Genomic DNA, 26,495 nt, shown 5'->3' with positions numbered 1-26,495 from the left:
TGATGTAAATATTGTTGTTCTTAATGTTGCTACTGTCTTTTTTTAAAATTAGAAAACAGAAGTGTAGAAAACCCTGCTGGAAGATGTAGGAGAAGATGCTAGAGTTTGAGCTCTAATTACGGGGAAAGTCCTTCATTATGAGCCTTCTGATTAAGCGTTATTCAACTATCTAAGAAGGACAGACATACCATTGTAGGTGGACAGAAGGTAGTATAGGACGACAACCATTTGTGTGTGTTCAATGAAACGTTAGCAAGAAAGCAGAAGAGCCTTATGGTTTCAACAAGGTTTTGTTCCGAATTTGAGCATCCTTAACTTGTTTTCAGACAAGGAAGAAGGAAGGGCTCTCTTGTCCCCCATTTGAGTCCTCACCACAGACCACAGACACCACTAATAGGAGACCAGGGACTTCAGAGAAGGAAGTAAGCTGCCATGGTGAAGAAAACCTAACAAACATCTGTCCTCAGACCTCATGATGCTTGGTTCTGTGAGCTATTTCTCCATGTGGTAATGGACAGTCAAGGGTTGTTTTCAAGGCAGTCATAGCAACTCCAACTTCTTTTTTAAAACTTATTTTTTTCTCAGCTTTCCAATTGAGTATAAAATGTTCTTATTGCAGTCTACAAACCACTAGCTAAGCAAGAAGGATGAGAATAATTTGATGGCACTTTTGGCATAAAAAATGAGCTTATTTTGGCTGATATAAAACACTACTTTGCAACTTTAAATAATCAGAGGTAATGGGAAGGGGAACGAGCAATATATTGTACCAGTCTACTGTGTTAGTCCCTACTCATGCTGCTACTAAAGACATTCTTGAGACAGAGTAATTTTTAAGGAAAGAGGTTTGACTCACAATTCAGCATAGCTGGGGAGGCCTCAGGAAACATACAATCATGGTTGAAGTGGAAGAAAGCATGTTCTTTGCATGGCAGCAGCAAGGAGAAATGCAGAAAGAAGAGCCAGAAAGCCCCTTATAAAACCAGCAGATCTCATGAGAACTCACTCATTATTATGAGAACAGTATAGAGGCAACTGCCCCCATAATCCAATTACTTCCCCCATGACCCAAACCCTCCCACGATATGTGGGGATTATGGAAACTATGGTTCAAGATGAGATTTGGGTGGGGACAGAGCCAAACCATATCACCTACACTTACAGGCACACTTGACCTATTATTTAAATCAAGATTATGAATATCCCTGCAAAAAGCCTAACTTAATATTAGGGTTACACTAGATGTGCTATTTAGACCATTGAAATCAGTGCAATATTGTCCAAGCTTCAGGAAAATACACTGACAGAAAAAAATCACAAATTGAAAGAAAATATAAAATAAGTACCAACTCATCCAAATTATCTTGACAAAGCTCATTTGAGTATTAAAATAAGATAAAATCATTACAATAGTTACTATTACTGAATATCGTTAAGTTGTCAAATTCTCAGCACATTCTTTTTCAGCAAATTTGTTACATTAATAACTTCATGTTTTTATGTACAATTCTGTATGTGGGCTACTAAAAGTGCATTGAGCTCTGTAAGCTACGTAACATTTTGCAGTGATAACCTTAACTTTCTGCTCTGTTCTGCTTCCTCACTCTGTGCAACTAGGCAACTTCATCCACACTGTAGGCACATTCCTACTTCAGGCATGGGAGTAATCCTGCTCCAAGTGTTGGTTTCTGTCGCTTATGCAACTAAGAGGTATCTTTCTCTTCTGATTTCATAACCTGGTTTCAACACATGAGCCTCTGTCATCGTGGTGACTAAATCAGACCACCTCAATGCCACATGCCCACTTGACCCTTGGCATAGTGCTTGTGCCTGGATATCCCAACACTTCTTACTACTGCAAGGACATCCCTGATAGAAGGAAGAGACTCAGAACTTGGTTGGCCTATGATTGACACCAAGAATTCTGAGTGTGTGACTGAACTTCCTTCCATCACTAGCGGTTGCCCCTAAGTGTGTTTACCTTTCAATTAAGGAAGAAAGACTAGCATGAAAAAAAATAATATTTTGTGGTGGGATTTTAGGTCATGAAGTGGGTTCTCAGAAGTATTTTTGGAGTCAAAGAAAGACTTTCTTATACCCCTCAAATCAGCCATCCCAAATGTTCATCCATGAGTAAAGTCAGCTGGAAGTATCCCTTTCTCTTTGGCAGGTCTCCCAAACTACATCCCATCCTAGTCACCTAAAAGGTTATGCAGGCTGTAGATGAGAATCTAGAAGCCATTGTTAATGCCCTGTGGGTGTGTGGCCAGAAGCTGCCAGTGCTCACTCTGATTCATTCCAAATGTGGAGCAGAACTAGTAGAAATTTTAAATATATGGCTCCTTGGGAAAATCATTTTTATAGTTTTCTATGAGTGCACATGCTGCTTAGACAATAAATTCAAGTACAAAACCATTAGCCTAAAAAACTTATATAATTTATAAATATGCATTTTCAAATTTACCTGACATGTCAATATACGATCTACATTCAAACTGAGAAGCATTGGTCCTTCTCAGCATTTGTTTTGAAGGCATTTGTTTTATGACATAACTTTGTGGGAGCAGTTATGTGGAAGTGGAGGATATTTAGGACTATTGTTTTTCCATTCACTTGGAGTCTAGAAGAGATATTCCTTCATTTTAAAGCGAAAAAAGTTGAAAATTGAAAGCCAAAGTTTTTGTTAACCTCCTGTTCTTTTAGAAAGGATATGAGCCTGTAAGTCTACATGAGGAGAACTGTAAGCAGGTGGTAAGAAACTTGACTTTTCAGGAAGTCAGGCTTTTGAGCTACTAAATATTCATAGGGTAGATGACGTAAAGAAAAGATAAGCAGAAGGAATGTGTTTTTGATATTATAAATGGAAACTTTCTTTTACCAATAATGAACAGTGGTTTCTCACATTCATTCTGCTTTTGAAATTTATCCTGTCTTACTTTTCTCTCTTCTGAAAGATGGGAAGGATACAAGTTTTCTCGGGTCAGAATCTATCCTGTGATGATATTGGCCCAGGAGGCTGCTCTCTGACAGTCTGGTCTTTCACAGCTAGCAGTGTTTACATTTTAATTGACTCTGAAGTTATTTTTACAGTGTAGCTTGCTCTCTCCCCCAGATTGTAATAAACCTAGGTTCTGAGAAATATCTTTGTAAGTATACTTTATATACCATTATCTTTCACTTCTAATTCTTACAGAAAATGCCAAAACTAGCAAGAGGTTTGGGCTTCTTAAAAAATTAACATTCATATAGGTAGTTAATTTTTAAACAAATTTTCAAACACATAGGCACTAAGTGGGATGAAAATCATATGTTCATTCCATAAATCAAGCATATATATACACAGCATTATATGCAAGCAATGGAGAGTTTTAAAGATTATAAAATACAGTCCCTAACTTCCAGTTTTCATCCACAAAACAAAACAAAACAAAATAATTTACTACATGATAGCTTTTAAAATATTTAAGTCTTTTGTTATATTCAAGATTACTGTTGGCATGTTGACCACAGTTCTGCAGTGAGGACTCAGCTTTATGGAATGTGAAGATAATCAAAGGTCTTGATTGAGTTTTTCAGAGTTATATAAAAGAACCGAGTCATGCAGTCCTTAAAAATTCACACATAAAAATAATATGAACTCAAGTAAATAACATTTCTATAGTAATTTATTAAGAAAATAGTGATTATATTTTAATAAGCCCAAAAATCTGAGATTAGGGAGTTGTAGCAAGAAGTTGCAGTTCTACATCAATCTTAGCATCAAATTAATTTAGTGTTTTCTATTATTTAGGGTTCTCTTATTAAAAAGTAATACATGTTTATTGTACAATGTAATATAGAATATTAATAATTATGTAATTTGAATAATACAGAAGAACATAAAGTAAAAAGTGAAAGTCAATCCTATTTTCTGTAGTCTTTAAATAGGCAAAATGGCAAGCAACTCAATATTATTTGATTTAATATTACTTATGAAGTAGCAACATTCTAAGTTTCTTAAACTGCTTTATAATAGGAGCTTTTGAAAACCGAACTATGTAAATTTGGTCATTTACAATGATCACATTTTGGGGGGTTAATATTTATAGCCGCTAATAGAAGTGGGTCAGTGTAATAGATTTCCTCTACACAATTTCAAAACACAGAAATATATAATGTCTTAACGCTTAATCGTGCCATGCATACTCACATTAAGGAACCTTAAATGGCATCCAGTTAGGTTGCAACTCCATTCAGGAAAGCCCATTTAAGGCAGATGAGATAATAGTCTATTTTTCAATTTGGCTAATGCTCCAGCCAGAATCCAGGGACAAAATCTTCTGATGATCCCTGAACCCAGGAGCTTTTGAAAATTGACCTAATCCAGTTGGGAATTTTCAGCTGAAAAAATGCACCATTCCCTATAATTTGTGTAAGTGCTTATGTTCTGTTCATGCACACTGTTCATTTTGCTGGTGAAGTCATTCCTAGCATCCACTATGCCAGTTGGTAAATCTCTGGTGCTGAATGTGTGGGAAGTAGCTGGAAGTCTTGTGGTCAACACAGCAGAATGTGGACTTTTGACTTGGGTGTTTAAATGCAAGCTATCCTTGAGGGTTTATCCCATTATGGTTCTTCAAATGCTATTTACTCATCACCAAGTTGTGGGATTAAAACTAACACTATGAAACATAACTTCTTTTTGTAGTCTAGGCCGTAGAATTTTCAAGTAAATTAGATATTATATGCATATTATTAGTAGAGTTCTTACTCTACAGAAGTAATAAGTCATGTTGAAAGAATTGACACTGCACTTCACTTATAATGGTTTATTGGGCTCTGGAAGATCTTTATGGTGTTCTGATGTAAATAATGGGTGATATAGAACTATTCAAGTCAGATGAATCATTTGGGCCTGGCAAAAAAAAAAAACTCAAAATTTTGAGATTAGCAGAAGAGTAACATAACTGTACATATTAGACACATGTAGGCATATTTCTGACCACATTAGTGCAGTGAACTATCAGGGAAGTTAGATGAGAAGGCTGGAGCTTAAGTGCTAGCCCTTTTCACTTAATAACTGTGATCTCGAGGATGCTACTTAACACCTATGGGTCTCAATCCCTTATATTGTAAGTTGTAATCGGATAATATCACATATTGTGCTCTTGTGAGAACGAAAAGAGATAACACTTAGAAAATCATTTTGTATGCAATAAATATTATGAAGGCAGTAATGTCCGTATATTAAAGCATTGGGTTTAGACTTGAAAGATATTATTTTTAAAAAACTTCACTATCTGAGAGTATGGAACATCAAGGAAATTATACATATAGAATGGAAAAGGAAAAATGGTAAGACAAGAGGTGAGCAGATGCCACACCTTACCTCTTAAAAGTCATGAGAAGTCTGAGCTAAATCGTAAACTGTATGGATATTCCATGAAAGCTCTCTAAGCTTGTCTTGTTGTAGACAGCAGGACAAAGATCAGATGTGTGTTTGTTAAAGTTCATTCTAGCTGCAAAATGGATAATGGGGTTGTAGGCCAGTGAGTTTTTCATTAAACTTTGGCTCAAGCCATGACCCAAAAGTTGTCTGGCCATATTTTGGTAGAGCTATTCAATGTATTTTAATGGATAAAATGTTATGCCTGGGTGCTTATTCTAAGCAGAAACTTAATATTAAGTAAGGACAATTATTTTTAGATGACTCAGGATATAAAATCTATCGTAGCTGAAAGAGCTAGTCAAATGAGGGAATCTTTATTTTGATTTGAAATGTTCTTGATTCTATGTCTCAGTTATTTCACTAGTCCGTAATTCTTCTTTATCTTATATAGGAAGATACAGTTTTTATATATTATGTAGGTCAGTGCTGTCTTTTTCTTTTTTCTCTTTTAAAAATTATTAAGAACATCTGAAAGTCTTCATTTATATAGATTATATCTACTAATATTTGCTATATTAGAAAATAAAGCTGCTGCATTTTGAACTATTTGTTTGTTTGTTTTGAGATGGAGTCTTGCTCTGTAGCCCAGGTTGGAGTGCAACGGTGCGATCTTGGTTCACTGCAACTTCCACCTCCCAGGTTCAAGCGATTCTCCTGCCTCACCCTCCCGAGTACCTGGAACTACAGGCATGCACCATCATGCCCAGCTAATTTTTGTATTTTTTAGTAGAGACGGGGTTTCACCATATTGGACAGGCTGCTCTTGAACTCCTGACCTCGTGATCTGCCAGCCTCGGCCTCCCAAAGTGTTGGGATTACAGGTATGAGCCACCACCCCTGGCTAAACCTTTCATTTATTAATTCAATTGAAATGATAACAACAGACCCATTAAGTATAAATATAAATAATATATTTTTATAAAACAAAATTAGATTTTATAAAACAAGCAAACGAAAAATAGAGAGGAGAGTAGCGTTGTTTTACATTTTTATAAACTCCTTTAATGTCTGGCCTAACAGAGGACAGCAATTCTCATATTTGGTTCTCCATTTAAGTTGTTGCAATATATTGTTTGGTTAAAATACATGAAGAAAATCCAATCTCACACAGGTAGTTGGAAAAGGAAGGAGTATTTTAGTAGCCACTTTAGACAATTGTGAATCTTGTTTGCTACTAGAGCAAATCAGACAAGTGGTGGTTTCTTGACGTTGTTCACCAATGTGGGAATTGAAATCATTTCAGTGAGCTTTTCATACTGTCTAACATTGAAATCCATTGCATTTTGAGTAGGTCTTTTACTGAACATGATATTGTAGCATTATGCATTAGATTTTGGCAAGATACTGCTTCACTGAGTTATATAGGTCTTCCAAATGTTGATACTTTTCATTTGACAATATGAAAAAAAAATCACTCTAGTTAATATTACCATGAGTTACATCAGAAAAGTCTTTAACAGGAAACTCTTAAGCTTGCACTGGTTTTTACAAGCTTTCCAAGGTTCTGATACTCACTTGCAAACTCCTGTTTTGTCATTGGCAGTGAGCGCTGAGTTGTTGCCTTTTTTGAAGTGACTGGCTTACTCTGTTCATTTTTGAGAAAGTGCCTGCCAAATACTCAAGTCTAAATATCCATGGTTTGTCAGTAATTCTCTCAAGTAAAAATGGTGTTGGTAAAAATAAATGGCTTGTTCAGCTTGCAGCCCACACAATCCCACATATGAATTTCCTTCAGATTTACCACCATATTTTAGTATCTAGTGGAAATGCCTTATGTTTATTTGTCATCTCATCACACAGAATATTAAAAGACATAGTTAAAGGATAATATTTAATAAAATTATTAGTTTTTCTTCATCAAGGTGATTTTTCATGTGACAGTGGCATACAGTTTTTACTGAGAGTGTGTGGTGAAGAACTCAATGCTGACTTGCAAAGTTTATTGCAACTGCTTTGACTCATGCTAAGGCATCAGCAATTTAACCCACCATTGTTCTTGCACCATTAGTGCAAATGTCAACACAGTTAAAAAGGCAAATAAAATCTGAATATTATTACAAAAGTAGTTTTGACTTTGTGAACTCCATGGGGTTTCCACAGATCATACTTTGAGAACAACTGGCACAGGTTTTCCTTGGTGCAGGTTGGTACACATGACCTTAGGCCTCACTGAATGTATTATCAACTGATGAATGTATTATCAACTGAATGTATTATGCAACTGAGGTCAAAATGGTGCATCCAATTTCAGGTGAAGCAACCTGGCCTTTGTTGTGGATGTCTGGTTTTATAAGAGTGCAGGCAAAAAAAATAAGACCAAACATGTATGGACATACGAAGGCCTGTGGTTTACCAAAATGTGTCCTTGAAGAGTACAAATATGAAGGCGTAGGGATAGAACTTGGAAAAATATTTGACAGCAGAATAACTCCCATCCCTGGGCCCTGAGGGCTCTCCAGGCTGTGTAGTTGCACTTTGCACCCATCTGGAATGTGTGAGGCACATGTTCCCTTCAACTGGTTACATCAGGACACATTCCACTCATTTATACCTGTGGATGTCTACCTCTGAGCAGTCAACTGTCTGGGTATGAATTCCACTGAATCCCACTAAGGGACCTCTCAAAAAGAAAGCCCTAAACACCCATGTTATATGTGCTATTGCCAGAAAAATGTAATTGTTTTAGCCACTCAAAGCTTGCACCTTAGGTCAGTCACATTATGTTCTCTTCAACAGACAGCACATCATTAGCATACTCTGAAAACTTTGTTAACATTTTCATAGTTTCTAACAGCAATAGCAAATGGATTTTTAGGAACAAAATGTTCCTCACAGAATATGAAAACTTATTTTTCAACTTAATAAAAATAATATAAAGTATTCTCCAGTTCAGAATTTATATTTTTAACTACGATTAGGTAAATATCAGCTAACATTGACCAGCCAATGTCCTTTAACAAACGGTAGGCAAATAAATTGTTCTACTCTAAATTTAATATTTATGTAACCAATATTGATCGATAAGGAACTTTTTAAAAACTTTCATATTTCTTTATTACAGAAGAAAATAATGTTATTCTGTAATAAAGAACAGTGCTTTTACTCAGCCATTCTTTTTATCCTCTCTGTGACAACTTATTTTTACTGGGTTTCTTGTAAACATCTCAGAGTTGGATTTTTCTTTTTGTTCTTAACATGTATTACTATCTTTACTTGTAAATGAAAGATTGTATCGCATTTTTAGTGCTGTAGCTGTTATATTTCAGTCTTACCTTGGACTTTTAACCAATCTAAAGAAATATTTGTTCAAATGGCTTTAGGAAAACTGGAATGAGCCATAACACTTGTCTTCTCGTTAGGTTCAACAATTTTTAAATGTGAAATCCTAACAGTTAAAAGGAGGACCATTGCTAGCTCCCATGTCCCTCCTCAAGTGAAGGTCATGTTCTGAAACAGAGACCGTGAAGCTCTACCACATTGGGAGAAAACTGTACATAGGGTGCTCAAAAGCCCTCAAGGCTCTTGTACGGACTCCTTAGAGATCCCACATGGTTCCGACGATTAGAGAAATGTGTGGCGTTAAAGGCTCAGGATTTGGCGTGTAAGATAACCTCAGGTAGGGAATTCATTCAGTGTTACCTAGGTTTAAATATAACCCCAGCATCTCCACTCTCTGGCACTACAGCTTCACTTATCATCTGGTTTCACCCCACTCCAACACCTATTTCCTGGGTGTTTGACTGGGTTTAGCAGAATGACCTCACTGAGTGCCTGGCCTCAATTCTTATTTACTGCCTCACTTTACCCTCAGATACTATCTTCCATGACCAAGCTGGAGGGGAGCTTGATTAATGTGACGCTTGATTTTGGCATCCTTGAGCTTGTTCTGAGCCACAATTAATACAGCTATCATAGCTCAATAAAAGAGCTCAATTCCTTCTAATATTACCCCCCTAGAGCCTGTGTCTAAAGTGGAAGTCTCTGTACACCCATATTTTATAACTTGGGACCTGTGGACATGGAAAGAAATCTGCTGACACAGGAGTCCATGGACCTCAATAAAGAAACACTGTAAATTTTGGTCATCACTTGACACCAACAATATTGTGAACTTGTTATGAGTTGAATTGTGTTGCCCCAAAATTCATAAGTTGAAATCCTAAGCCCAGGCGCCCCAGAATATGACCTTGTTTGGAAATAAGGTCATTGCAGATGTAATTAGTTAAGATAAAGTCATATTGGAGTAGAGTGGGTTCCTAATCCATATGACTGATGTCTCTACTTTAGATAAGAGAGAAATTTGGGCACAGATTCACATGCAGACAGAATATTATGTGCAGATTGGAACTATGCAGCCAGGAGCCCAGAGCTACTAGAAGCTAGGAGAGAGACCTGAAAAGTGTCCTTCCCTAGACCTGCAGAAGGAGGATAAACTTGCTGATACCTTGATTTTGGAATTCTGACCTTCAGAACTGTGGGATAATACATTTTTTTTTGTTCTAAGCCATGCAGTTTATGCTATTTTGTTATGAAAGCCTCAGAAAATTAATACAGAATTCAAATGCAAAGTGAGGCAAAGACATTACATAATACAGGTTGAGTATACCTTATCCAAAATGCTTGGGCCAGAAATGTTTTAAATTTCTATTTTTTTAATCTTAAAATACTTGCATATACATAATGAGATGCCTTGGAAATGGGATCCAAGTTTAATCATACAATTATTTATGTCTCATAGATACCTTATATATAGGCTGAAGGTAGGATTTTCTAAAATATTTAAAATAATATTTGTGCATAAAATAAAGTTATGGCTGTGAACTCTCACGAGGTCAAATGTGAAATTTGCCACTGGTGGCATCATGTCAGTACTCAAAACGTTTTGGATTTTGGAGCATTTTAAATTTTAGATTTTGGGATTAGGTATGCTCAACCTGTAGTTGTAAGAGGTGAAGCCACCTGAACTTCTGGGTCACGTGGAGACTTGGAGAATTTTCTGTCTTACAAGGATTGTAAAATGCACCAATCGGTGCTCTGTGTCTAGCTAAAGGTTTGTAAAATGTGTCAGTGTTCTGTAAAAATGCACCAATCAGCGCTCTGTGGCTAGCTAGAGGTTTGTAAAATGGACCAATCAGCCCTCTGTAAAATGGACCAGTCAGCACTCTGTAAAACTGACCAATCAGCAGGATGTGGGTGGGGACAAATAAGGGAATAAAAGCTGGCCACCCCAGTCAGCAACAGCAACCTGCTGGAGTGCCCTTCCACCCTGTGGAAGCTTTGTTCTTTCACTCTTCACAATAAATCTTGCTGCTGCTCACTCTTTGGGTCCACAGCACCTTTAAGAGCTGTAACACTCACCACGAAGGTCTGCAGCTTCATTCCTGAAGTCAGCAAGACTGCAAACCCACCAGAAGGAACAAGCTCTGGACACATCTTGGCGATCATCAAGGTACTATTGCCAAGTGGTGAGTAACATTGGATCCCTTTCACTTGTTTTTCTGTCCTATTTTTCCTTGGAATTTGGAGGTTAAACACCGGGCACCTGTCGGCCAGGTAAAAGTGACTAGCCTGGCCACCGGACTAAAGACACAAGTGTCAGGCTTTCTGGGAAAGGGCTCTCTAACAACCCCCAACTCTTTGGAGTTGGTAGCTTTGGTTTGTCTGGAACCAGCTTCCTCTTTTCCCATACTTCCGGGCTGAGCTGAGGGCTGACAGAGAGGAAAGCCATTCAGCTCTGGGGTCCTGACAAAAAGTTGGTTGACCCTGTAGCCATGAGCGGAACTCTCAAAGTCACATCGCCCAAGCAGGACTCACCCATCTATCCTATCTATCCTGACCCTTGCCTCCTGGGTCCTAACGCCTGTCAGACAAACTTCCTCCTGCCTCTCTTCTTTGAGGCTAGTCCCACTTCTAAAAACCACTCCGTGATTCTGGTGCTTTTCTAGTTTCTCCTGTAGGAATGATTTCTAGTATAAATTTCAGGACTCCGTTTCTTTCCTTAGGCACCTAGAAAACACTGAGGACTCTAACAGGTTTTTGAGAATGCGTCAGTAAGGGCCACTAAATCTAACCTTCCTTGGTCCTTCTTGTGGTCTAGGAGGAAAACTAGTGTTTCTGCTGCTGCGTCAGTGAGTACAACTATTCCAATCAGCAGGGTCCAGGGACCATTGCAGTTTTGGGGTGGGGGGAAAAATCAAAACCATGGGCCGTTTTTTTCTTTCCGATGGGAAACACTCAGGCATCAACAGGTTCACCCTTGAAATGCATTGACCCCCAAACCCTGAAAAAGAGGTGGCTCATTTTTTTCTGCACTATGGCCTGGCTCCAGAATTCTCTTTCTGATGGGGAAAAATGGCCACCTGAGGGAAGTATAAATTATAATACTATCCTGCAGCTTGACCTATTCTGTAAGAGGGAAATCAAATGGAGTGAAATACCTTATGTCCAAGCTGTCTTTTCATTGAAGGATAATCCACAACTATGCAAAGCCTGCAATTTACATCCCACAGGAGGACCTCTGAGCTTACCTCCATATCCTAGCCTTCCTATAGCTCACCTTCCTATTAATGATAAGTCTCCTCTAATCTCCCCTGCCCAGAGGGAAACAAGCAAAGAAATCTCTGAAGGACCACAAAAACCCCCGGCTATCGGTTATGTCCCCTTCAAACTGTAGTGGGAGGGGAATTTGGCCCAACCTTCTCCCTCTCTGATTTAAAGCAGATCAAGGTAGACCTGGGGAAGTTTTCAGATGATCCTGATAGGTACATAGATGTCCTATAGGGTCTAGGGCAAACCTTCGACCTCACTTGGAGAGATGTCATGCTATTTTTAGACCAAACCCTGACCTTTAATGAAAATAATGTTTTTAGCTGCCGCTCAAGAGTTTGGAGATACCTGGTATCTTAGTCAAGTAAATGGTAGAATGACAGCTGAAGAAAGGGACAAATTCACTACCAGTCAGCAAGCCATCCCCAGTACGGATCCCCACTGGGACCTAGACTCAGATCATAGGGATCGGAGTTGTAAACATCTGTTAACCTGTGTTCTAGAAGGACTAAAGAGAATTAGGAAAAAGCCCATGAGTTATTCAATGATGTCCACCATAACTCAGGGAAAGGAAGAAAATCCTTCTGCCTTCCTCAAGTGGCTACAGGAGGTCTTAATAAAATATACTCCCTGCCACCTGACTCCCTCAAGGGTCAATTGATCCTCAAAGATAAGTTTATTACCCAATCAGCTGCAGATATCAAGAGAAAGCTCCAAAAGCAAGCCCTGGGCCCGGAACAAAATCTGGAGGTATTACTAAACCTGGCAACCTCAGTGTTCTATAATAGGGACCAAGAGGAACAGGCCGAAAAGGAAAAGTGAGATCAGAGAAAGGCCACAGCCTTTGTCATGGCAATTAGAAAAACAAACCTTGGTGGTTCAGAGAGGACAGAAAGTGGAGCAGGCCAATCACCCAGTAAGGCTTGTTATCAGTGTAGTTTGCAAGGACACTTTAAAAAAGATTGTCCAACGAGAAGCTGCTTCCTCGCCCATGTTCACTATGCTGAGGCAATCACTGGAAGGTGCACTGGCCCAGAGGACAAAGGTTCTGGGGCAACACAGGACTGAAGGTGCCTGGGGCAAGCACCAGCTCATGTCATCACCCTCACTGAGGCTTGGGTATGTTTAATCATTGAGGGCCAGGAAATTGACTTCCTCCTGGACACTGGCATGACCTTCTCAGTGTTAATCTCCTATCCTGGACAGCTGTCCTCAAGGTCCGTTACCATCTGAGGAATCCTGGGACAGCCTGTAACCAGGTATTTCTCCCACCTCCTCAGTTGTAACTGGGAGACTTTGCTCTTTTCTTGTTTTCTTGTTTTGCTGGAAAGTCCCACACCCTTGTTAGGGATGGACATATTAGCCAAAGATGGAGCTATTATCTACATGAATATGAGGAACAAGTAACCCATTTGTGGTCCCCTGCTTGAGGAGGGAATCAACCCTGAAGCCTGGGCATTGGAAGGACAATTTGGAAGGGCAAAAAAATGTCCACCCGGTCCAAATCAGGCTAAAAGATCCCACCACTTTTCCTTATCAAAGGCAATATCCCTTAAGGCCTCAAGCTCATAAAGGATTACAGGATATTGTTAGACATTTAAAAGCTCAAGGCTTAGTAAGAAAATGCAGCAGTCCCTGCAACACCCCAATTCTAGGAGTACAAAAATTGAATGATCAGTGGAGACTAGTGCAAGATCTTAGACTCATCATGAGGCAGTAATTCCTCTATATCCAGTTGTAACCAACCCCTATATCCTGCTCTCTCAAATACCAGAGGAAGCAGAATGGTTCACTGTCTGGACCTCAAGGATGCCTTCTTCTGTATTCCCCTGCACTCCGACTCCCAGTTTCTCTTTGCTTTCACGGATTCCATAGACCACACATCCCAACTTACATGGATGGTCTTGCCCCAAGGGTTTAGGTATAGCCCTCATCTGTTTGGTCAGGCAGGCCCAAGATCTAGGCCACTTTTCAAGTCCAGGCACTCTGGTCCTTCGGTATGTGAATGATTTTCTTTTGGCTATGAGTTCAGAAGCCCCACGCCAGCAGGCTACTCTAGATCTATTAAACTTTCTAGCTAATCAAGGGTACAAGGCATCTAAATCGAAGGCCCAACTCTGCCTACAGCAGGTCAAATATCTAGGCTTAATTTTAGCCAGAGGAACCAGGGCCATCAGCAAGGAACAAATACAGCCTATACTGGCTTATCCTCACCCTAAGACATTAAAACAGCTGTGGGGGTTCCTTGGAATCACCAGCTTTTGCCAACTATGGATCCCCAGATACAGTGAGATAGCCAGACCCCTTTATACTCTAATCAAGGAGACCCAGAGGGCAAATACTCCTCTAGTAGAATGGGAAACAGAGGCAGAAACAGTCTTGAAAACCTTAAACCAGGCCCTAGTACAAGCTCCAGACTTAAGCCTTCCCATAGGACAAAACTTCTCTTTACATGTAACAGAGAGAGCAGGAATAGCTCTTGGAGTCCTTACTCAGACTCGTGAAACAATCCCACAACCAGTGGCATACCTAAGTAAGGAAATTGATATAGTTGCAAAATGCTCGCCTCACTGTTTAGGAGTAGTTATGGCGGTGGTTGTCTTAGTATCAGAGGCTATCAAAATAATACAAAGAAAGGATCTCACTGTCTGGACTACTCATGATGCAAATGACATACTAGGTGCCAAACGAAGTTTATGATTATCAGACAACCGCCTGCTTGGATACCAGGTGCTGCTCCTTGAGGGACCATTGCTTCAAATACACACATGTGTGGCCCCCAACCCTGCCAGTTTTCTCCCAGAGGATGGAGGACCAATTGAGCATGACTGCCAACAAATTATAGTCCAGATTTATGCCGCCCGAGAGGATCTCTTAGAAGTCCCCTTAGTTAATCCCGACCTTAACCTATATACCGATGGAAGTTCATTTGTGGAGAATGGGATACAAAGGGCAGGTTATGCCATGCCATAGTTAGTAAGCACTTGAAAGTAAGCCTCTTCCCCCAGGAACCAGTGCCCAGTTAGCAGAACTAGTGGCGCTTACCCAAGACTTAGAACTGGGAAAGGGAAAAAGAATAAATATGTGTATACAAATAGCATGCTTGCCCATGCTGCAATATGGAAAGAAAGGGAGTTCCTACCCTCTGGGGGAACCTCCATTAAATACCACAAGGAAATCATGGACTTATTGCACACAGTGCAAAAACCCAAGGAGATGGCAGTCTTACACTGCCAAAGCCATCAAAAAGGTGAAGGAAAAAAGGCAGAAGGAAACCGTCAGGCAGACACTGAGGCCAAAATTGCTGCCAGGTAGAACCTCACATTAGAAATACCTGTGGAAGGACCCTTGGTATGGGACAACACTTTCCAAGAGATTAAGTCCCAGTATTCCCCAACTGAAACAGAATGGGGACTTTCCTGGGGTCATAGTTTTCTCCCCTCGGGGTGGTTAATGACAGAGAGACAAAGAGGGAGTCAGAGAGAAAGAGATAGAGAGAAGAGAAAGACACAAAGTCAAAGAGAGAGAGAGGAAAAGACAGAAACAAAGAAAGAGTCAGAAAGAGAGAAAGACACAGAAAGTCAGAGAGAGAGAGGGAAAGAGAGAGAAGCCAGGGTACTTTTCTGTCTACCCAGCCAAGGCATATTCTTCTTATGTGGGGCTTCAACATATATCTGCCTCCCCACCAACTGGACAGGCACCCCCACCTTAGTCTTCCTAAGTCCCAACATTAACATTGCCCCAGGAAATCAGACCCTATCAGTGCCCCGTAAAGCTCAAGTCCACCAGCGCAGGGCCACACAACTAATACCTCTACTTATAGGGTTAGGAATGGCCACTGCTGTAGGAACCAGAATAGCAGGTTTATCTACTTCATTATCCTACTACCACACACTCTCAAAAGTTTGCAAGAAATAACAAAATCTATCCTTACTCTACACTCCCAAATAGACTCTTTGGCAGCAGTGATTCTCCAAAACCACTGAGGCCTAGACCTCCTCACTACTGAGAAAGGAGGACTCTGCACCTTCTTAGAGGAAAAGTGTTGCTTTTACACTAACCAGTCAGGGATAGTATGAGATGCCGCCCAGCATTCACAGGAAAAGGCTTCTGAAATCAGACAATGCCTTTCACATTCTTATACGAACGTCTGGAGTTGGGCCACGTGGTTTCTCCCTTTCTAGGTCCTGTGACAGCCATCTTGCTATTACTCACCTTTGGACCTTCTATTTTTAACCTTCTTGTCAAATTTGTTTCCTCCAGGATCAAGGCCATCAAGCTACAGATGCTCTTACAAATGGAACCCCAAATGAGCTCAACTAACAACTTCTGCTGAGGACACCTGGATCAACCCACTGGCCCTTTGACTGACCTAGAAAGTTCCCCTCTGGAGGACACTACAACTGCAGAGCTCCTTCTTTGCCCCTATCCAACAGGAAGTAGTTAGAGTGGTCATTGCCCAGTTCCCAACAGCAGTTGGGGTGTCCTTTTTAGAGGGGGGATTGAAAGGTGAAGCCAGTTGGACTTCTGGGTAGGGTGGGGACTTGGAGAACTTTTCTGTCTTACAAGAGGATTGTAAAATGCACCAGTCAGCACTCTGTGGCTAGCTAGAGGTTTGTAAAATGGACCAATCAGCACTGTAAAATGGACCAATCAGTGCTCTGTAAAATTGACCAATCAGTACTCTATAAAATGGACAAATCAGCACTCTGTAAAGTGGACCAATCAGCAGGATGTGGGAATGGACAAATAAGGGAATAGAAGCTGGCCACCCTAGCCAGCAACAGCAACATGCTTGGGTGCCCTTCCATGCTGTGGAAGCTTTGTTCTTTCACTCTTTGCAATAAATCTTGCTGCTGTTCACTCTTTGGGCCCACACCACCTTTAAGAGCTGTAACACTCAATGCAAAGGTCCACAGCTTCATTCCTGAAGTCAGTGAGACCACAAACCCACCAGAAGGAACAAACTCTAGGCACAGTTGTTTGCTTTCGGAGAGATTCACCAAATTCATAACATGTTTCAATTGAAATTTTAAAGATTACAAAAACATTTTAATTATAACCATTAAGAAACGTATAGGTAGTTTATGTATTTCTTAAGTATATGTTATATAAAATTTTGGAAGAAAAAACTGTTATACATCATAAGGTCCAATTAATAAAACAGAGGTATTTATTTTCATTTGTTTGCTTTTCTATGTTGAGAAAAAAGACTGTGCTTTGTTTTTGTTGCCCTAGTGAATGGGTAATTGAGTAAATAAGTGAACTGGTGAATGTGGGGGTAAATAAATGAATAATTTCCACAGTAGGATTACTGAACCTCTGGTTTAGTTTACTGACAGTCTAGAACAAGCTTGTCCAATCTGTGGTCTGCAGGCTACATGCAGTCCAGGATGCCTTTGAATGTGGCCCAACAGAAATTCATAAACTTTCTTAAAACATTATGAGGCTTTTTTTTGTGACTTGTTTAAAGCTCATCAGCTATCGTTAGTGTTGGTGTATTTTATGTGTGGCCCAAGAAAATTCTTCTTCCAGTGTGGCCCAGGGAAGTCAAAAATTGAACATCCTTGGTGTACAGCTTTGGTTTGAAGCTGTCCATGGTACTGAATAAAAGTCTCTGAAAGCCAAATGTCTTCTAGCTCCTAGGACTTTGACCCTCCTTACTAGACGCTAGGTATTCGTTTACTTCTTTTTCTTTTTCTTTTCCTTTCTTTTTTTTTTTTTTTTTTTTTTTTTTTTTTTTGAGACCGAGTTTTGCTCTTGTTGATCAGGCTGGAGTGCAGTATTACGATCTCGACTAACCGCAACTCCGCCTCTTGGGTTCAAGCAATTCTCCTGCTTCAGCCTTCCTGAGTAGCTGGGATTACAGGCATGTGCCACCACACCCGGCTAATTTTATATTTTTAGTAAACACGGGGTTTCTCCATGTTGGTCAGGCTGGTCTCTAACTCCCAACCTCAGATGATCCACCTGCCTCAGCCTCCAAAAGTGCTGGGATTACAGGCATGAGCCACCGTGCCTGGCCGACCCCAGGTATGCATTTAAACACAACTCATCATTCTCGTTTCAACTCACTGCAAAGAGACCCCCCACCAAAAAGCATGTGGCCTCTTTTATGAAATACATGGAGACAGACATATGTCATTGGTCCCGTCCGAGCTGTTAATCATTTTTTAGTCTTTTCTCCCCACATTTGCGCTTCTCAAATTCTTTCCCATCTCTGTTGAAAGCAGCTAATCCTTCCTGTTGTGTACTCCAAATCCTTGGATGCATTTTTAAATCCTTCCTTCATCTCATTCTATTTGCCAGGAAATCCTCTTGGCTCTACCCTCAAAATATTTCCTGAGTCTAACATGCTTATGATCTTTATGGCTATCACCTTTTCCACACCACCAGCATCTCTCAATAGACTATTGTAATATGTTTCCAAGTAGTGTTCATGTTTCTACCCTCATCTTCTCCCACCCTCTTAGGATGCTTTCCATATAGTACTTATGGCTATCTTATGGTTATCTTTTTAAAACATAAGCCAGGTTATGTTGCTTTTCTATTCAAACTTTCCAAAGAATTTCCATTTCCATTTTGTTTATTGTCTGTTCATAATTTTTAAAAATATTAGTTTCATGAGAGCAGAGATTGTGGGGTTTTTTTCAGTTATCTGAGGCATCCCACGTTCCCAGAACAGTTCTTGGCCCGTGGTTGGTTCTCAATAATATTTCTTCAATAAATTAAAGACAATTAGAATCTTTTGTTACTGTTAGAATGCTCTTAAGAAATCCAAATCTTATTGAAAAAGTGTTCAAACAAGTTGAATTATTGCATCTTTAATTGGTTTAAACATTAATATTTTAAAATTCAACCTTAAAGTCCACTAACATAAACTGCTTGATATGTGAACATTGAAGGAACTAAAATTACTAAGTGCATTTTAAAGTACAAAAAGAATGCAATTGAGACATTTACGTGTACCCACAAAAGAGTGTTTCAGTTTGTTTTCAAAAAAAGTTCTAAAATAGTGATACCTAAAAAAATACAATATTTTGCTATAAGTAGAACACAGCCTTGGAGCAAAAGACCTATATTAAAGTCCTGATTTAGCCACTGATCAGCTATGTGACTTTGATATGATCTCTCACCAACTTTGCATTCATGTTAGGCTTCCAGTCAAATCATCAGTTTTAAAGAGATTTAAATTTCTTCCCTTAGGAAGAGGCAAAGAGTTTCAAGGACAATTTTGAAAATTCTAAATTCTAATCACAATTTTCTTTGTAAGTAAGCTAGAGAATGAGATGTGAACTACAGAAAATCCAAAGTAATTACAGCTGAGCGTAAGAATTGGCCTTGATGGAAACTACAATTACTTGTGAAGACCTTCTATTGAGTAAATATGCCATTTTGTCAAAATAATATGGCTAAAGGATCTAAATATTTTCCTCTTATCTTGTATTGTGAAATCTCATACTTAAAAAAACCCAACCATTTAACAGATGGATTACTGAAAATCCATTCTCTGAAGGAGCTGACATTTCATCAATCTGATGAAAATTCGAGCTCCTATATATAGTTCCTTAACTGGGATAATAACAGACATTTTAAGAAGAAAGCTTAGCTGGGAAGTTTGATAGTTAGGAAACTTAACTGTGAAAGAAATTATTTTTGTACAATTAACTTTCCTTGTATGAAAAAAATCTGCCTACTAACATGATTTAGAAACTTCTAACTGATATATAACTATTATTTGGAAAAGTTTTTAAAAGTCACTTTGGAATGTGAAACACATCTTCTCATAGCAAATGTACTAATTTTTCATGTATTTTTCAGTTTTATTACATTTTTAATTGACATATAACACTTGTACATATTTATGGGGTACAGTGTGACATTTTGACATATGTATACATTATGTAATTATCACATTATGGTAATTAGCATATTCATCATCTCAAATATTGTCATTTCTTAGTGGTGAGGGCATTCGAAACTCTCTCTTCTAGTTATTTTGAAATATACACTATGTTATTAACTATAGTCACCCTACTGTGCAATGGAACACTAGAACTCATTCTTCTTCCTGTTTTACTGTAACTTTGTAATCATTGACCAACATCTCTCCATCCCCCTCTTCTCCTGTTCACAGCCTCTGGTAACCACTATTTTACTCTCTACCTCTATGAAATCATGCTTTTTTAGATTCCACATATAAGTGAAGTCATGGGGGTGTTTATCTTTCTGAGCATGAGTTATTTGACCTAACATACTGTCCTCTGGGCTTATCTATGTTGTCAGAAATGACAGGATTTTATTCTCTTACAGAGCAAAAGAGTATTCCATTGTGTAAATATATTAGGTTTTCTTCATTCATTCCTCTATTGATGGACACTTTGGTTGATTTCATATCTTGGCTATTGTGAATAGTGCTGCAATAAACATGGCAGTGCTGCTGATATCTCTTCAACATACTGATTTTCTTTCCTTTGAATATATATCCAGAAGGAAGACTGATGAATAGTTTGATAGTTTTAATTTTAGTTTTCTGAGGAAACTTGAGATTGTTTTCTATAATGGCTGTATTAATTTAAATATAGTGTTTGATTCTCCTTTCTCTACATTCAGCATTTATTTTTGTCTTTTTGATAATAGTTATTCTAACTGGAGTGAGATGATGTCTCATTGTCATTTTTATTTGAATTTTCCTGATGATTAGCAATGTTGAGCATTGTTTTCATACACATATTGGCCATTTGTATGTCTTCTTTTGAGAAATGTCTATTCAGGTCTTTTGACTATTCTTTAATCAAATTATTATCATTTTGCTAGTGAATTAAGTTCCTTATATATTCTGGATATTAATGTCCTGTGAGATGCATAGTTTGCATAGTTTTTCTCCCATTCTATACGTTGTCTTTTCACTGTGTTGATTGTTTCCTTTGCCTTCTTTCACTGTGCAGAAGCTTTTTAGTTTGATATAATCCCAATTTGCTTTTGTTGCCTGTGATTTGGGTCCTTATCTTTAAAAAATCCTTGCCCGGACCAATGTCAAGAAGTGTTCCCACATGTTTTCTTCTAGTAGTTTCATGGTTTCAGGTTTTACAGTTAAGCACAACTCAAAAAATCCATTTTGAGTTGATTTTTGTAAGTGGTGAGAGATAGGGGTCTATGCATTCTTCTGTACGTGGGTATCCAGTTTTCCTAGAACCAATTAGTTGAAGAGACTGTCCTTCCCCCATTGTGTGTTCTTGGCACTTCTGCCAAAAATGACCCAGCTGTAAATTCATGGATTTACTTCTGGATTCTCTATTCTGTTCCATTGGTACATGTGTCTGTTTTCATGCCAGTACCATGTTGTTTGGGTTACTGTTGCTTCGTAATGTATTTTGAAGTCAGGTAATGTAATGCTTCCAGCATTGTTCTTTTTGCTTAAGATTGCTTTGGCTATTCATGGTATTTTGTGGTCCCATATAAATTTTAGGATTTTTTTTTGTATTGTTGTGAAGAATGTCATTGGTGGTTTGATAAGAATTGCAAGGAAGCTGTAAATTACTTATAGTATGGGTGTTTTAACAACATTAATTCTTCTAATTTATGAACACAGAATATCTTTCTATTTATTTGTGTCTTCTTCAAGTTCTTTTCTTAATATTTTATAGTTTTCATTGTAAAGCTCCTCCACCTCCTTGGTTAAATTTATTGCTAGGTATTTTAATTTTTGTAGCTACTCTAAATGGAATTGCTTCCTTGATTTCTTTTTCAGATTGTTTGCTGTTGGCATATATAATGCTACTGATTTTTTTAGTTGATTTCTTATCCTGTACTGATAATGGTTGTGTATCTATAAAATCCACAAAAACCTATGTAACCACCTGAATGATCATTCTTAACTATTTTAATTAAAAAGAATATATCTAGAAATTTGTGGGTGAAAGAAAAACAGAGAAATAAAAGACAAATTGGAAGGTTGTAAAAGTCAGTATTTTTGTTTGCAAGACCCAGCAATGGATTCTGGCTAACTTCAGAACGTATTGGAAAAATATTGTGTCGTTTACAGAATTAGAATCAAATGTAGGGCTAGAGAAGAGGCTTGGAAACAAGACAAGAGCACAGGAGGTTTGGCATAGGGCTCAGAGACATACCCCGGAGCAGGCCTGAAGGATGGGGCCTCTCCTGCTGCCATTCCCAGTGTCTCAGTGCTGCAGCCCCTGGACTTAATATATTTGCTGTAAATATCTTCCCAATTGTCTCTATGTCTATGCTACAGTTCATTCAGATAGAATTTGGAGCTGATGACATTGATTACTTTGGGGTCCTTTTATTTAACAAAATATTTTCAGGGAAGTCTATAATAAATATCTTTTTGCATAGAGTATGTTCCTTTATAATATGAGATGTAATTTGTTACAGCTCTGGAAAGAAAACTAAGAGTTAAAATCTTGCTCTTAAAACTGAATCTAAGAAAGGACGACCTATTTAATACACAGTGCTGGGAAAACAGGCTACCCAAATGTAGAAGAATGAAATTGGGCTCCTATCTCTCACCTTATACAAAAGTCAACTCAAGATGGATCAAAGACTTAAATCTAAGACCTGAAACTACACAGATTCCAGAAAGAACCTGGGAAAACTCTTTCACACATTAGTCTAGGCAAATAACTTATGACTAAGATGCCAAAAGCAAATGCAATAAAACCAAATTAAATTGGACCTAGTTAAGCAAAAAGCTTCTGTACAGCAAAAGAAATAATCAGCAGAGTAAACAGACTACCCACAGAATGGGAGAAAATATTTGCAAGCTATGCATCCATCAAAGAAATAATATCCAGATTCTCAAACAAATCAGCAAGATAAAAGCACAAATGATCCCATCAAAGAGTGAGCAAATGGCATGAATAGACATTTCTCAAAGGAGGATATACAAATAAACATAGGAAAAAATGCTCAACATCATTAATCATCAGAGAAATGCAAATTACACAGTGAGATATCACCTTACTCCTGCAAGAATGGCCATTATTAAAAGGTCAAAAAACAATAGATGTTGGCATGGATGCGGTGAAAGTGGAATGCTTTTACACTGCTGGTGGGAATGTAAATTAGTATAACCACTATGGAAAAACAGTATGGAGATTCCTTAAAGAACTAAAAGTAGATCTACCATTTGATCCAACAATCCCGCTACCAGGTCTCTTCCCAAAGGAAAAGAAGTCATTACATCAAACAGACACTTGTATGCATATATTTATTGCAGAACAATTCACAATTGCAAAGATATAGAACCAACCTAAGTGCCCATCAGCCAATGAGGGAATAAATAAACTTTGTTATATATACACTATGGAATACTAATCTGCCATAAAAAGAACAAAATAATGTCTTTTGCAGCAACTTGGATGGAGCTGAAGGCCATTATTCTAAGTGAAGTAACTCAAGAATGGAAAACCAAATACCATATGTTCTCACTTATAAGTGGGAGCTAAGCTATGGGTACACAAAGGTATACAGAGTGGTATAATGGACTTTGGAGACTCAGAAACAGGAGGGTATAAGAAGGGCAAGAGCTTTTTCACAACGAGTTTGCCGCCAGAACACAGGTGTCGTGAAAACTACCCCAAAAGCCAAAATGGGAAAGGAAAAGACTCATATCAACATTGTCGTCATTGGACACGTAGATTTGGGCAAGTCCACCACTACTGGCCATCTGATCTACAAATGCGGTGGCATCGACAAAAGAACCATTGAAAAATTTGAGAAGGAGGCTGCTGAGATGGGAAAGGGCTCCTTCAAGTATGCTTGGGTCTTGGATAAACTGAAAGCTGAGCGGGAACGTGGTATCACCATTTATATCTCCTTGTGGAAATTTGAGACCAGCAAGTATTATGTGACTATCATTGATGCCCCAGGACACAGAGACTTCATCAAAAACATGATTACAGGGACATCTCAGGCTGACTGTGCTGTCCTGATTGTTGCTGCTGGTGTTGGTGAATTTGAAGCTGGTATCTCCAAAAATGGGCAGACCCGAGAGCATGCTCTTCTGGCTTACACACTGGGTGTGAAACAACTAATTGTTGGTGTTAACAAAATGGATTCCACTGAGCCACCCTACAGCCAGAAGAGATATGAGGAAATTGTTAAGGAAGTCAGCACTTACATAAAGAAAATTGGCTACAACCCCGACACAGTGGCATTTGTGCCAATTTCTGGTTGGAATGGTGACAACATGCTGGAGCCAAGTGCTAACATGCCTTGGTTCAAGGGATGGAAGGTCACCCGTAAGGATGGCAATGCCAGTGGAACCACGCTGCTTGAGGCTCTGGACTGCATCCTACCACCAACTCATCCAACTGACAAGCCCTTGCGCCTGCCTCTCCAGGATGTCTACAAAATTGTTGGTATTGGTACTGTTCCTGTTGACCGAGTGGAGACTGGTGTTCTCAAACCCGGTATGGTGGTCACCTTTGCTCCAGTCAATGTTACAACTGAAGTAAAATCTGTCGAAATGCACCATGAAGCTTTGAGTGAAGCTCTTCCTGGGGACAATGTGGGCTTCAATGTCAAGAATGTGTCTGTCAAGGATGTTCGTTGTGGCAACGTTGCTGGTGACAGCAAAAACGACCCACCAATGGAAGCAGCTGGCTTCACTGCTCAGGTGATTATCCTGAACCATCCAGGCCAAATAAGTGCTGGCTATGCCCCTGTGTTGGATTGCCACACGGCTCACATTGCATGCAAGTTTGCTGAGCTGAAGGAAAAGATTGATCGCCGTTCTGGTAAAAAACTGGAAGATGGCCCTAAATTCTTGAAGTCTGGTGATGCTGCCGTTGTTGATATGGTTCCTGGCAAGCCTATGTGTGTTGAGAGCTTCTCAGACTATCCACCTTTGGGTCGCTTTGCTGTTCGTGATATGAGGCAGACAGTTGCGGTGGGTGTCATCAAAGCAGTGGACAAGAAGGCTGCTGGAGCTGGCAAGGTCACCAAGTCTGCCCAGAAAGCTCAGAAGGCTAAATGAATATTATCCCTAATACCTGCCACCCCACTCTTAATCAGTGGTGGAAGAACGGTCTCAGAACTGTTTGTTCAATTGGCCATTTAAGTTTAGTAGTAAAAGACTGGTTAATGATAACAATGCATCGTAAAACCTTCAGAAGGAAAGGAGAATGTTTTGTGGACCACTTTGGTTTTCTTTTTTGTGTGTGGCAGTTTTAAGTTATTAGTTTTTAAAATCAGTATTTGTTAATGGAAACAACTTGACCAAAAATTTGTCACAGAATTTTGAGACCCATTAAAAAAGTTTAATGAGGAAAAAAAAAAATAAGGGCAAGAAATTAAAAACTACTTATTGCATACATTGTACATTAGTCAGGTGAATGGTGAGCTAAGATCTCAGACTTCACCTATGCAATTTATTCATGTAACTAAAAATGACTCGTACCCTAGGAGCCACTGAAATAAAAAAAATTCAATAAATAGTTAAATAAACAAAAAAAATCTGAACCTAAAAAAAATTAAATTTTAAAAAAGCCTGACCAGAAAAGATGAACAAGAAAAAAATATATATATATGTGGCTCCTTAATTTTCCCAAGAGCCTCTTACCTTTCAAGCTGGAGTGGCATCTCAGCTGACACCCCTGTGGCCACCCATCTTGCAGCCTTTGACTTCTCAGCCTACCAAATCCAACCAGCTGTTCTCTTTATCCGTCTAGAGATAGGTTTCCTTTACCACTTCAGTTGAAATCTTGGCGACATTCTTGCATCTCCTCAAACGGCATTCTGTTAAAATCTCTAGTAAATGAAGGCAAATACTTTAGTTTTTCCTCAACCTTCCTTTATGACTTTATTTCAAGAATTTTTATAATACTTGATTGAAGGGTACATGTTCTGATTGTTCTGAAGATGCTAGCTGTTTCTCTCCTCTGTGTTTACCCAAGCCAAAGCTGTAATCATGAACCAGCTATGCCAATCCTAGGCAGTATGGTTCTAATAATATTTGCCAACTAGAATGTGCAATATTTTAAAAATTGGGTCACTTGCTTCCTGTATTATGTACTAGAGATACCTAATATTACCCAAGATTATGAATCTGTAGAAAATTATAGCATAAAATTAAGTAAGAACAAGTTTTCTAACTACTGTGCCCTACTTAAAAGAAACTTTTATGTAGGATAATATTTTCAATACACCCATTTAAAAACAATTGTATTCTCAGGCAGTACAAATGATGTTTAACACAAAATAAACTATATTGGTTTAAAGCCCAGGAGTTTCATAGGCCTATTGAGGTTTCAGTGTGTAGAGCCTCTTCATTCTATCTCACATTCTAGGACCTCCAGGGTCCGGAAAGCTTTAATCTGAGCATGAACGTATACCCTCCCCTCACCTTCACCTCCAGTTTTTAATTTATTATACTCTTGTGGATATCAGCTCCGTTTTGCATAAGAGGAGTGATATTCCCACGTGGCCCAAGTTTTGATCATTTTGTAGAATGACTGAATTGTGTCAAATTCAGAGATATCAACTCCTAAAACCC

The 26,495-nt window shown here is 38.8% G+C and overlaps 1 long non-coding RNA gene and 1 pseudogene across 2 annotated transcripts; both read left to right on the top strand.

Moving 5' to 3' along the window:
- Positions 1-10,667: 10,667 nt before the first annotated feature.
- On the top strand, positions 10,668-21,937 carry LOC141407515 (uncharacterized). Its single transcript, XR_012416920.1, has 2 exons — positions 10,668-10,893; positions 16,238-21,937. It is a non-coding gene; the product is annotated as an uncharacterized lncRNA (long non-coding RNA).
- Positions 21,938-23,525: 1,588 nt separating this feature from the next.
- Positions 23,526-25,283, top strand: LOC102138560 (elongation factor 1-alpha 1 pseudogene; annotated as a pseudogene). Its single transcript, XR_012416919.1, has one exon. The product of XR_012416919.1 is annotated as an elongation factor 1-alpha 1 pseudogene (transcript).
- The last annotated feature ends 1,212 nt before the right edge of the window (positions 25,284-26,495 follow it).

This window comes from Macaca fascicularis, chromosome 8 (genome assembly GCF_037993035.2).
Source record: "Macaca fascicularis isolate 582-1 chromosome 8, T2T-MFA8v1.1".
In the NCBI taxonomy this organism is placed as follows: Eukaryota; Metazoa; Chordata; class Mammalia; order Primates; family Cercopithecidae; genus Macaca; species Macaca fascicularis.
Note: the sequence above shows the minus strand (reverse complement) of the source record. Positions and strands in the feature narration are given on the sequence as shown.